Source organism: Microtus oregoni, unplaced genomic scaffold (assembly GCF_018167655.1).
Source record: "Microtus oregoni isolate MIOR12 unplaced genomic scaffold, Mior012 000026F_ref0000081, whole genome shotgun sequence".
Taxonomy (NCBI): Eukaryota; Metazoa; Chordata; class Mammalia; order Rodentia; family Cricetidae; genus Microtus; species Microtus oregoni.
In genome coordinates this window covers 32,067,505-32,077,048 of record NW_024543085.1, presented here as the reverse complement: position 1 = coordinate 32,077,048, position 9,544 = coordinate 32,067,505, and the positions used below count along the sequence as shown (strand labels likewise).

Sequence of the window (9,544 nt, the reverse complement as noted above, 5' to 3'; positions counted from 1 at the left end):
TGATAACTAAAAATGTCTCCAGACTTTGCTAAGTGTCTCCTAGAGGTTCTCCCTTTTGAGAACCACAGATATAACTAAAATTCACATGTGCCTCTTTAGCAACATGTTATATTTTGAAGTGATAAATGAAACAGAGTTGACATCATGAGAATCCAAAAAGTGCCATAATTAATCCAACATGTTTTACTGAACTGAGAGCAGCCTATGCTAAACATAGATAAAATTAAGGGGTAGTAAGGAGAAGGACAAGCTTTCTGAAATAGTCTTAGAATTCCATCACTACAGAACAGAAGGAAATGTTGAGGCGTGTCTTACAGTAAAGGGACTGGCAAAAACAAATCTTGGGAGTCGTTTCTCATCCAGGTAAAGCCCGGTGGAAATGGGTTGACTGCTCCCTGGTGAAATGAAGACTAGAAAAGGAAACCGAGTCACTGGGAGTCTGACTGGAGGAAGACACGGTGGTTTGCGCGCTAGGAAAGGAAGCTGGAGAAGAGTCTGATGCAGAGATAGGTTTGGGTGTGCAAACAAAGTTCTGTTGTTTCCTCCTTTGAAAAAAAAAAACAATGCATTAAAAGCTCTCTCCTGCAGGGTCACCTCTTTTGTCCCCAGAGGACTCTTGGGCCTGGTGCAGTAAGCAGTAAACAGAAGAGCCCCCTCCCCACCGCCACCCATCCTTAAAACAACTTGCCATAAACTAATGGCTCTCATTGTAGGATGGCCCTAAGATATGAGGGTTCAAAGGTCATGGGATCCCATAAGACTTACTAATTAAGTTGAGTCGGAGGGGTGTAATGTCAGAATTGGGAGAAATTGGAGTCCATTTTACAATTTGAACATATTTGGGTAAATTTGAGTTTTACTCCTCCATCGTTGTGCAGTAGTTTCTGTATGAGACTCAACGCTGATATGTCACTTTATCCTCTTGGTTCAAAAGTCGCAGGAAGCTGGGAAGTTCACTCTCCGAGCGTTACAAACCCCCGAGTGTGAGCCACACTGATTATCCCATGTTCTTTGCCAAAAGCGTGTCAAAAAATCGGTCTCTAGAGGCATCAAAGAAGCCAAAAATCCCCTAAAGGAAAGTGACATTTAATTGGGAATTTTCAGAGATCTGTCAATCCCAGTGACAACCCAGGAAAGGTTCTTTGCAGGTTAGTGACTGCAGGTGGGCTGCGGCTGGCGGCCGAAGTTAGCTGGACTCCCTGCGGGGAAGGACTTTGGGGATCAAGAGAAAGAGCAAGGGGGAGCTGCGTTCGCACTTAACTCCCCCTACCCTCCGTATATCATGCTTTATAAAAGAAAGAAAGAAAGAAAGAAAGAAAGAAAGAAAGAAAGAAAGCAAGCGTGGGACCAAAACTGTAGTCTAAAATACCATCGGTTTTCCAATTAAGATACCCGACTTGATAAGTCGAGGTATGGAGCCATGAGAGGAAAAAATGATGGTGCTTAGGAATTTGTTAAAGAAATATCGTGCGGGGTGGATGTTAAGAACAAACAGTTTTATATTCCCTCGTCTTTCCGTGCAAATTCGTTTGGGGAAAGCCTGCCCCCAGAGTAGCCTGCTTTTCATAAGCTTCCCAATCAGATTTCGGGGGCAAAGCACTCCCCCTCCCTCGCACAGTCTGCTTCTTCTCCCCGCCGGCTCCTCTCAACCCTCCCATTCTCCATTTCCCTCCTTGGCAGGGTGTAATTGAGTCAAGGCAGGATCAGGTTCCCCGCCTTCCCGTCCAAAAATCCCGCCAAGGAAGCCCCAGAGCATAAGAAAATCCAAAGTGGAGCGAGGGGAAGAAAGAAAGCACTGAGTCATCCATCCAGAAGCGGGGGGAGAGCGCAGCCGCCCAGGCAGGAGCAGCAGCCAGCAGTACCTGGAGTCCGCTGCAGAAACCTCGCCCTGCACCGTGCAACAAAGGCAGCCTGCAAGTCAGCGAGGACATCTGCAAGCCAAAGTAAGTGCAAGGCACCCTGTGGATTTCTCCGAAGGGTCCCCGGTGAAGTATGTATACCCCCAGGCCACTTTCCTGGCAATCTGCAGTCCGTGGGGGTTGGAGGCTGAGAGGAGCTGCCTGGAGTCGGCTTTTCAAAGCCTACTTGCTCCAGAAGGCAAACTAACCGAGGGAAATTGGGGGGGTGGGGGTGGGGGGTAAACGAGTTCGGCCAGTGAGGGTGTGCTCGGATGAGAGGAAGGAAAGCAGCTTTTGTGTTGTGGAGAGTGCGTGGGGATGGCGTTCCTGCTACCTGCTGGAGCAGGCAAAGCGCGGGAGAGGATACAGTTGTGCTCTTTGAAAAACCTGGAGCTTTGGTGGGTGTGTCTGGCCCGAGAGAGAGAGAGAGAGAGAGAGAGAGAGAGAGAGAGAGAGAGAGAGAGAGAGAGAGAGAATATCAATCCATCAGGCAGCTCTCATTTTCGTACCTCCACTTCTCAGGTTGCCCCAAGCTCGCCAAATGCCAACTGCTGCCGCTTAGGTGTGGTACACGCGCGGCGCGGCCTGCCCCTCCTGTGTCTGCTGACAGGAGACCATCTCTCCCTATCCTACCTGCCAGCTCAGGAACGGGTTCTAGAAACAGTTCAGTCCAAAGTTTCAAAGACATGCTTTGGATTCTGCCTTTTCTTGGGAGTGCCAATTATACTAACGAACGGGCACATAAGCACTTACGTTTTCAATTTCATCCAAAGAACCCAGGGATGTGAGCAAGACTAGTTTGGCAAATACCCAGAATCTTTGAGGTGATGTTTCAATTAAGTTATCATAATGTATTTTGAGAAGAATGTATTCACTTCCTTTGTGCACAAAACACAGCCTCTCCTCTTACACAGGCGTGTGTGTGCGCACACACACACTTCTATGGAATATGCTGTGGCACGTGAATACAAGAACACACTTTTGATTGTATACAGAGAGCTAACTCATTCCCGTCTTCCCTTTAACAGGGACTTTAGAGGTGTAGGGGCAGACTGAGGCCCTGGAAATCGAGTGGTTGGCTCCTGAAAGGAGGAGATGAACACTTTGGGGGAAGAACAAAGTAAGAAAGTTCTTCTTGTTCAGCATCTTTCCTCCTGGGACTACCAAAGATTTTTTTTTTTTTTTGTCCAGTATTTTTAAGAAAGTGTATATGTTTGCCTCTCTCTCTCTCTCTCTCTCTCTCTCTCTCTCTCTCTCTCTCTCTGTGTGTGTGTGTGTGTGTGTGTGTGTGTGTGTGTGTGTGCATGCATGTGTTAGAGGGAAGGGCCTGGGAGGCACTTCAGGAACTACCAAAGCAAAGCTTTTGAACTAGCAACATAATGGAGCACTTTTATGATCCCAGGCAAATGTGGAGCTGATGAAACGGCGGAGCCCACTTTAGCCCTTTGATCATCTGGGAATGAATTGTTTTGTGGGAATATTAAAAGGTAATGAGAATGAAACAGAAGAGTAGTCGGCCAACACAGAACAGAAGGCTGGTGCTTTCCGGGGTTCATTATGTCTGCTTTAAAGTAAATTATGTGCCTTCAAGGCCAAGTCATTAGAAACACTTATAGTCCACTTAAATTCAAGGGAAATTAGGGTGAATGTGGTCCCTCACTCCTCTCTAGGACCTGAGTTATTTCAGACTGCCAACAGTGGTTGTTTGTCATTGAAATGAGAGGATGTGGTTTTTAAACCATTTTATTTTAAAACCCCAATACTTTTCTTTCCAACTATAAGAAACTTTGAAATTTAAATTCTCTGATTAAAATGTAAGTCTTTAGAAGAAGGCAATCTTTCTGCTGCTACTCACAGACCCAGGTCAAGACAGCTTTCTCCCTTGGTGAAATGCCTGCCTGTGTAGGCAGGGTCTTCTTCACCCTCACCCCGCCTTTATGCGAACTGTAGCTCCTCTGGATTCTGGATTCTAGGGGTTTGTTTGTGGCTCAAGCACGTTATGTCCTCAAAGGCAGAGCTGTGAGAGAGTCAGACCTACTGTCTACATGATGCCTTAGCCATCTGACTCCTAAATGATATCCCATGGAGGATGAGAAGAGAATATATTTGACCGCACATTGTATTGTGTGTTGTGTGTGCCATGTAACTATATAATATGCAATTGTCTGTCTTCCTGGACCCTTTTCTTTTATAACACTGGAAACCAAAAACAAGCTCATTTAGTCAAACTTTTCATTTTCTTTTTTCTTTTTGAGATATGGTTTCTCTGTGTCACCCTGGTTGTCCTGGAACTCGCTCTGTGGACCAGGTTGGCCTTGAACTCTCAGAGATCTACTTGCCTCTGCCTCCTGAATGCAGGGATTAAAGGCATGCACCACCACCACCTGGCAGTTTTCACACTTCTTATTCGGTTTTTACAAACAGTAACATGTAATAATATCTGACTTTTCCCTTATTTATTTAATTTTGCAATCCAATGATCTAGTTTGCATTTTAACAAGACCTGGTCACTAAAAACAACACAAGACTCCTGAATAGTTTGCGTATATCAACAAAGTTAACCTTACAAATCAAATATTTTAGGTTTCAAGTTTTTCCTTTCTCTTGGAGAGACTCTGGATTTCTCATGTTAGTGGCATTCCCACCTGGCATTTGTAGTGTGTTGAGTCTATTCCTCAGTGTGTTCCCTGGAACACGGGGTTTGCCTGATCTGGAAGGCATGGTGTGAAGTCAGCAGTAGGTTGAAGTCAGAATTAACGTTATAAATGGCAGCTTCCCAAACACTTACGTTCCTAATATGGCAACATGGTGGTGGCAAGGGGCTTGTCCTTGACCCTGTACTGATGGTAAGGCCCAACTGAGACTACCCAGGACCGTGGGACAGAAAGCGTGCTCCACACCCCAGCTCCCCTGACTTACCTTCAGTCTGGTTTACACTGGATCATCCAAGGCGGATCCCTGAGCCGCTTCTGGCTGTGCTTTGTAGGTAAAGCTGAGGTGGAGGAGGAATGTTTTCTCCCTGGAGGTCCATCGGATGCACAAATGGAAATGCTTTTGTGTCCTCTGGCACAGGCCACTCTTTCTCCCTGGGAGCGAGGGTGAAAGAACGCGCATGTGTATACCCCCTCTTCTATGGGAGCAGGGCCTGCTTTTTCCATCCAGGGTCAATTAGCTTGAGGAGAATTTGTGCCCTGGCTTTTCATGGGGAAGTCCTTCCATTCTTGGTGTTCAGGGCCTGTCTGAGTTACCATTTGTTGGGCCATTATTTTTTTCTAGGTGCTACAAGCCAGACTTGTAGATAGCAGTTTGCATGCAGTTGTTACAACCTTTCTGCATCAATAACTGTAACCCGCCTTTTATGACACTGGGATGTGCTTTTGGCCAAAGGGTATCTGTGAGCAAGCACTATTGGAGAAGATTGTAACTATGGTAGCGCTTGTGCGTTATGAGGCTCACACTCACTGTGATTCCCCATGGGATAAGAATGGGTAGGAACAATGTAGCATAGTCAATAGTTCATGCCTGAGACGATTTGAGTAATAAAATTTAATCTTTCTCAGTGCTTTTTGTGTTTAGAGTCTGGTTATTGTAGTGACTTTTAGGTAGGTTCCCATTTCAAATAGAAAAAGAAAAGGCGGGATTTCTAAGAGTAGAAGCCTTAGATTCTTAAACTCCACAAATAGAACGATAGCAACAGAAATTGTCTACTTTGTGTTAAGTTTGAACAACACCAGTCCTGGTACTGACCATCGGGCCCCAGTTTTATCAAATCACACATCCACATGCTCTAGCCTTTGGTTCACACACCCGGCTCCTAAGCAGGGTTATCTTGTGAGACGCTTTAATAGCAATTCACCTAAAACAGATTCCAAACAACCACAGACCATTATACCCTCACCTGACTCTGGGGAAAACAATCTTTTAAAGCCATAGGTGATTTCATTCCGTGGCAAATTGCCTTTCTTTGTGCTTAGCACACACCTGCATTGTCTGCTAGCCCCGCCCTCTTCTGATATCCTCTCTTGTGATCCCCATGATCCCCAACCTCTTTGGATACTTACCTTCTTGCCTTCTCTTTGATGCCCCCCCCCCCCGTGAGCTTCCAAATGTGGACATTTAAAGTTTTCTCTCTTCTCTCCTCTGCTTCTCCCTTCATCTCTACTTCTAAATGCTGATTCCATCCCATGATGTCCTTATGTCCTTGACACAATCCCCAGGCCCCACAACGAGCATTCTGTGTTGCTGCTGATACCCTCTGTCTTCCAGAGGGAACACCTCCAAATCTACAGGTCCAGCCCGCCTCACACTCCACCTTCCTCTGTCCTTTACATTGCCATGGCTTCTAGCATGGGGAGAGAATTCCTGCTCTTCTAGAACAACTCAATGTACTATTTTCATCACAATTCGAGTCTAGCTGTGAGGCCATTGCTTCTCAGAATTTTAAAAGTCTACTTGCCCCCTGTATCTCTGTAACAATTTATTCATGTAGGCTGAATAGGGTGTGCTTAATGGAAGGAATATGGCTTCTTTCAATAATGTATCTGTGGGCTAGAAAGTTGGCTCAGAGGAGGCCAAGAGCACAGGCTGCCCTTCCAAAGGTCCTCTGTTCAATTCCCAGCAACAACATGGTGGCTCACAACCATCTACAATGAGATCTGGTGCCCTCTTCTGGCATTCAGGAAGAACACTGTATACATATTTTTTTTAAAAAAATGTATCTGCAACAGAACAAATATCTTAAACTCCCTAGTTTAGAGTTTTTTCACGTATGACCATCACTCCTTTTGTTTAATTAATTGAATTTATTTCCCATTAGCCTCTCAAATAAGACCTAAAGTCCAATATATATGAGGTCAAATAACTGAGAACAGTCCTTCCTTCCTTCCTTTCTTTCTTTCTTTCTTTCTTTCTTTCTTTCTTTCTTTCTTTCTTTTTTGAGACAGGGTTTCTCTGTAGCTTTGGTGCCTGTCCCAGAACTAGCTCTTGTAGTCCAGGCTGGCCTCCAACTCACAACTCACAGAGATCCGCCTGCCTCTGCCTTCCGAGTGCTGAGATTAAAGGCGTGCACCACCACTCGGCTAGTCCTTGTTGTGTTCATTGGATTAACTTGATGTGTGAGCATCCCGATTTCTGCAGTCCATCCAGAGTTTCTGTGTAAAGAGATAGACTCATACAACCAGACTATACGATAGGGAGTCTGGTAATGGACAGTATCAAACGCAGGCCTCCCTCTCTGCTGATTCCTTCCCTCTTCTCATCTTTCATGGTCTGTTCTCCAACACTCCCAACATGACGCTTCCTGCTTCTCCAAAGAATAAGCCTTTTTCTTTTCCTAGATCGCTGTCTTTTCTCACTAAATGCAGTGCAAAAATTAATCATGCTCAAGGCCTGGCAGATTTGGCAACTGAGATCTCCAAAGAGAGTGACTTTTCCCTTCCACTTTTGGAGAGCATTTTTCATACAGGGAACTCCTAATCAAAAGCAGAGTCTCCGATTCAGAGGCCGCTAGTTGACTCCTGTCCTGTATATTGCCCAGTGTGAGCTGATGAATGTGTTACCAGGCTTTTTGAAACTTTTTTTGGGGGGAAGGAAGCTTGGAGTGGGGGGGGGGGGATGCTGATGACACACTTTGCTTCCTCAGTGAGTGAAGCTCTCACAAGCTATAAACCATCCTGCTAAACAGGAGCTCATGTTACTAAAACCCAGGCAAGCAAATCCTGTCTTTGCCATGCCCCTTATTTGCTGCTGTCATTGTCATTTTCCCAGGACACCTAGAGATTGCTAAAGATGCCAGAAGGTAAGTTTGATCCAGTGAAGTGAGGACGAGGAAGGATGTGTGACAAGAAACAAGAAAGGGAAATCTGAGTCACAGTCTTAAAAAAAAACAAAAGTGGGAAGACAATTCCAAAAGAGGCTAAAGTGAACCGGGCATGGTGTCTTGTATTAAATGATGGGGTTCTAGATCCTTCATAAGAGTCTGGAAGGGCACGCACTAGATTTTCAATTGGTTATTTTCGCCACATTAAGGTCTTTAGAGTTTTTGGCACAGTACACGTACCACCTAACTTTCATGTTCAGGCCGTTGTCCAAGGATTTCTCCGGAATGAAGGTTCTGATGCCCTAATTTTCCTTAGGAACTGTACATATCAAAGGACTTCTGGGAGACCACAGTTCTTTGACCTGGGGATCATACTTTAAGTGACAAGGCATCTAAGTTCGTGTGACAAATGGCTCTTTTTTTCATAACTTTCTGCATATGGCATCGATAGCTTAATAAAACCCATGAGGATCCTTGGGGGAACCTTCTTGCTTCATGCAAAACTTGCTTGTGTCTGTCTGTTCGTGGCCAGAGGTTTTCAGTGTTTGATTGCATCTTAAAAGCTATCGCATGATCTGATATTGCATCGGCTGAAGCTCCTGTACTGTCCTAGTGGCCTGGCCACATGCACAGGGGTTCTCCCGATTGCTGCTTCTGGTGGAGTCCTCTGTCGAGGAAGAAAGAGATTCAAGTGTCATCTCCCAGATTTTCCTTGAAAACTTACTACAAGTGTTTGGTAGACTTTGCCCTCACTACTGAAAGATTTTCTTAGTGTTATTCACATCTGGATTTGGACATCCAGCACACCATTCTCCTGTTCTCTACTGCATTATAATAGAAGAAGGGCAGAAATCATCTTTCTGTGTGACATCCTAAGAGAGTTTCAGATGCCCACAGAAAAGGCAGCTCAATAGTGAATACAATTTGGTAATAATCCCACGAAACAGAGAAAATCTTTTAAGATAAAACAAGTGGAAATTTTCCAAAGACTTAGAACAATGTTTTCAGAATAGCCTACCTCACTCGGGTGCTGAGAATGTAGACAGTGATACGTCCTAGTCACAGGGCTTTGCTTCTGATTGCAAAAGCATTCTTTTAACATAGAGTCTAACATATAGTGTCTGTATGTGCGCTTAGTGGACAGCTGACCAAGTGTGCCCTATAAGCCATGATTAGAATTTTTGGCCTAAAAATAAGAAGGCCCTAAAACTCTAGGAAATCTGATTTAAATTTTCACATTTTTTTTTCTAAAAAAGAAGAAAAGAAACCTTACCATAAAACAAACAACCCAAACTCCGTTCCTATGAGTACCGTAGTTCTTTAGAGGCACTTCGAATGAGGAAGCCTGATGGTTCTGTAGTCAAGAGGGCAGGCAACTCATTAGTTTCCACCCAAAATGCATGTTTAAGTCTTGGAAGAATATCATAAATTCTGTCTTCCTTTTCTCGTTTCTTTCTGAGCTTACTCTAGAGATTTAATTGTTGATTTGTGTCTGGGGAATATGTGAACCATCAAGTAGCACTCAGTGTAGATCAAATTTGTGAGTTGACTAATTTAAACCATATGAAATAAGTTTCCACTATATATCTTTTTTTTTGTTTGTTTGTTTGTATTTTTTCGAGACAGGGTTTACTCCGTAGCTTTGGAGCCTGTCCTGGCACTCGCTGTGTAGACCAGGCTGGACTCAAACTCACAGCGATCTGCCTGCCCCTGCCTCCCAAGTTCTGGGATTAAAGGTGTGTGCCACCACTGCCCAGCTTCCACTATATCTTATCAGGAAAACAGATATGCCTAAAGAAATATGTTTATTTCTTCTAGAAGAACATAT

The 9,544-nt window shown here is 44.5% G+C and overlaps 1 protein-coding gene across 1 annotated transcript in view; it reads left to right on the top strand.

The window, feature by feature from the left end:
• Positions 1-1,636: 1,636 nt before the first annotated feature.
• Ptn (pleiotrophin) overlaps positions 1,637-9,544 on the top strand; it is an 86,095-nt gene continuing 78,187 nt past the window's right edge. The window contains exon 1 of the mRNA XM_041675729.1: positions 1,637-1,943. The gene's annotated coding sequence lies outside the window, so the exon portion shown is untranslated. The remainder of the gene's footprint in view (positions 1,944-9,544) is intronic.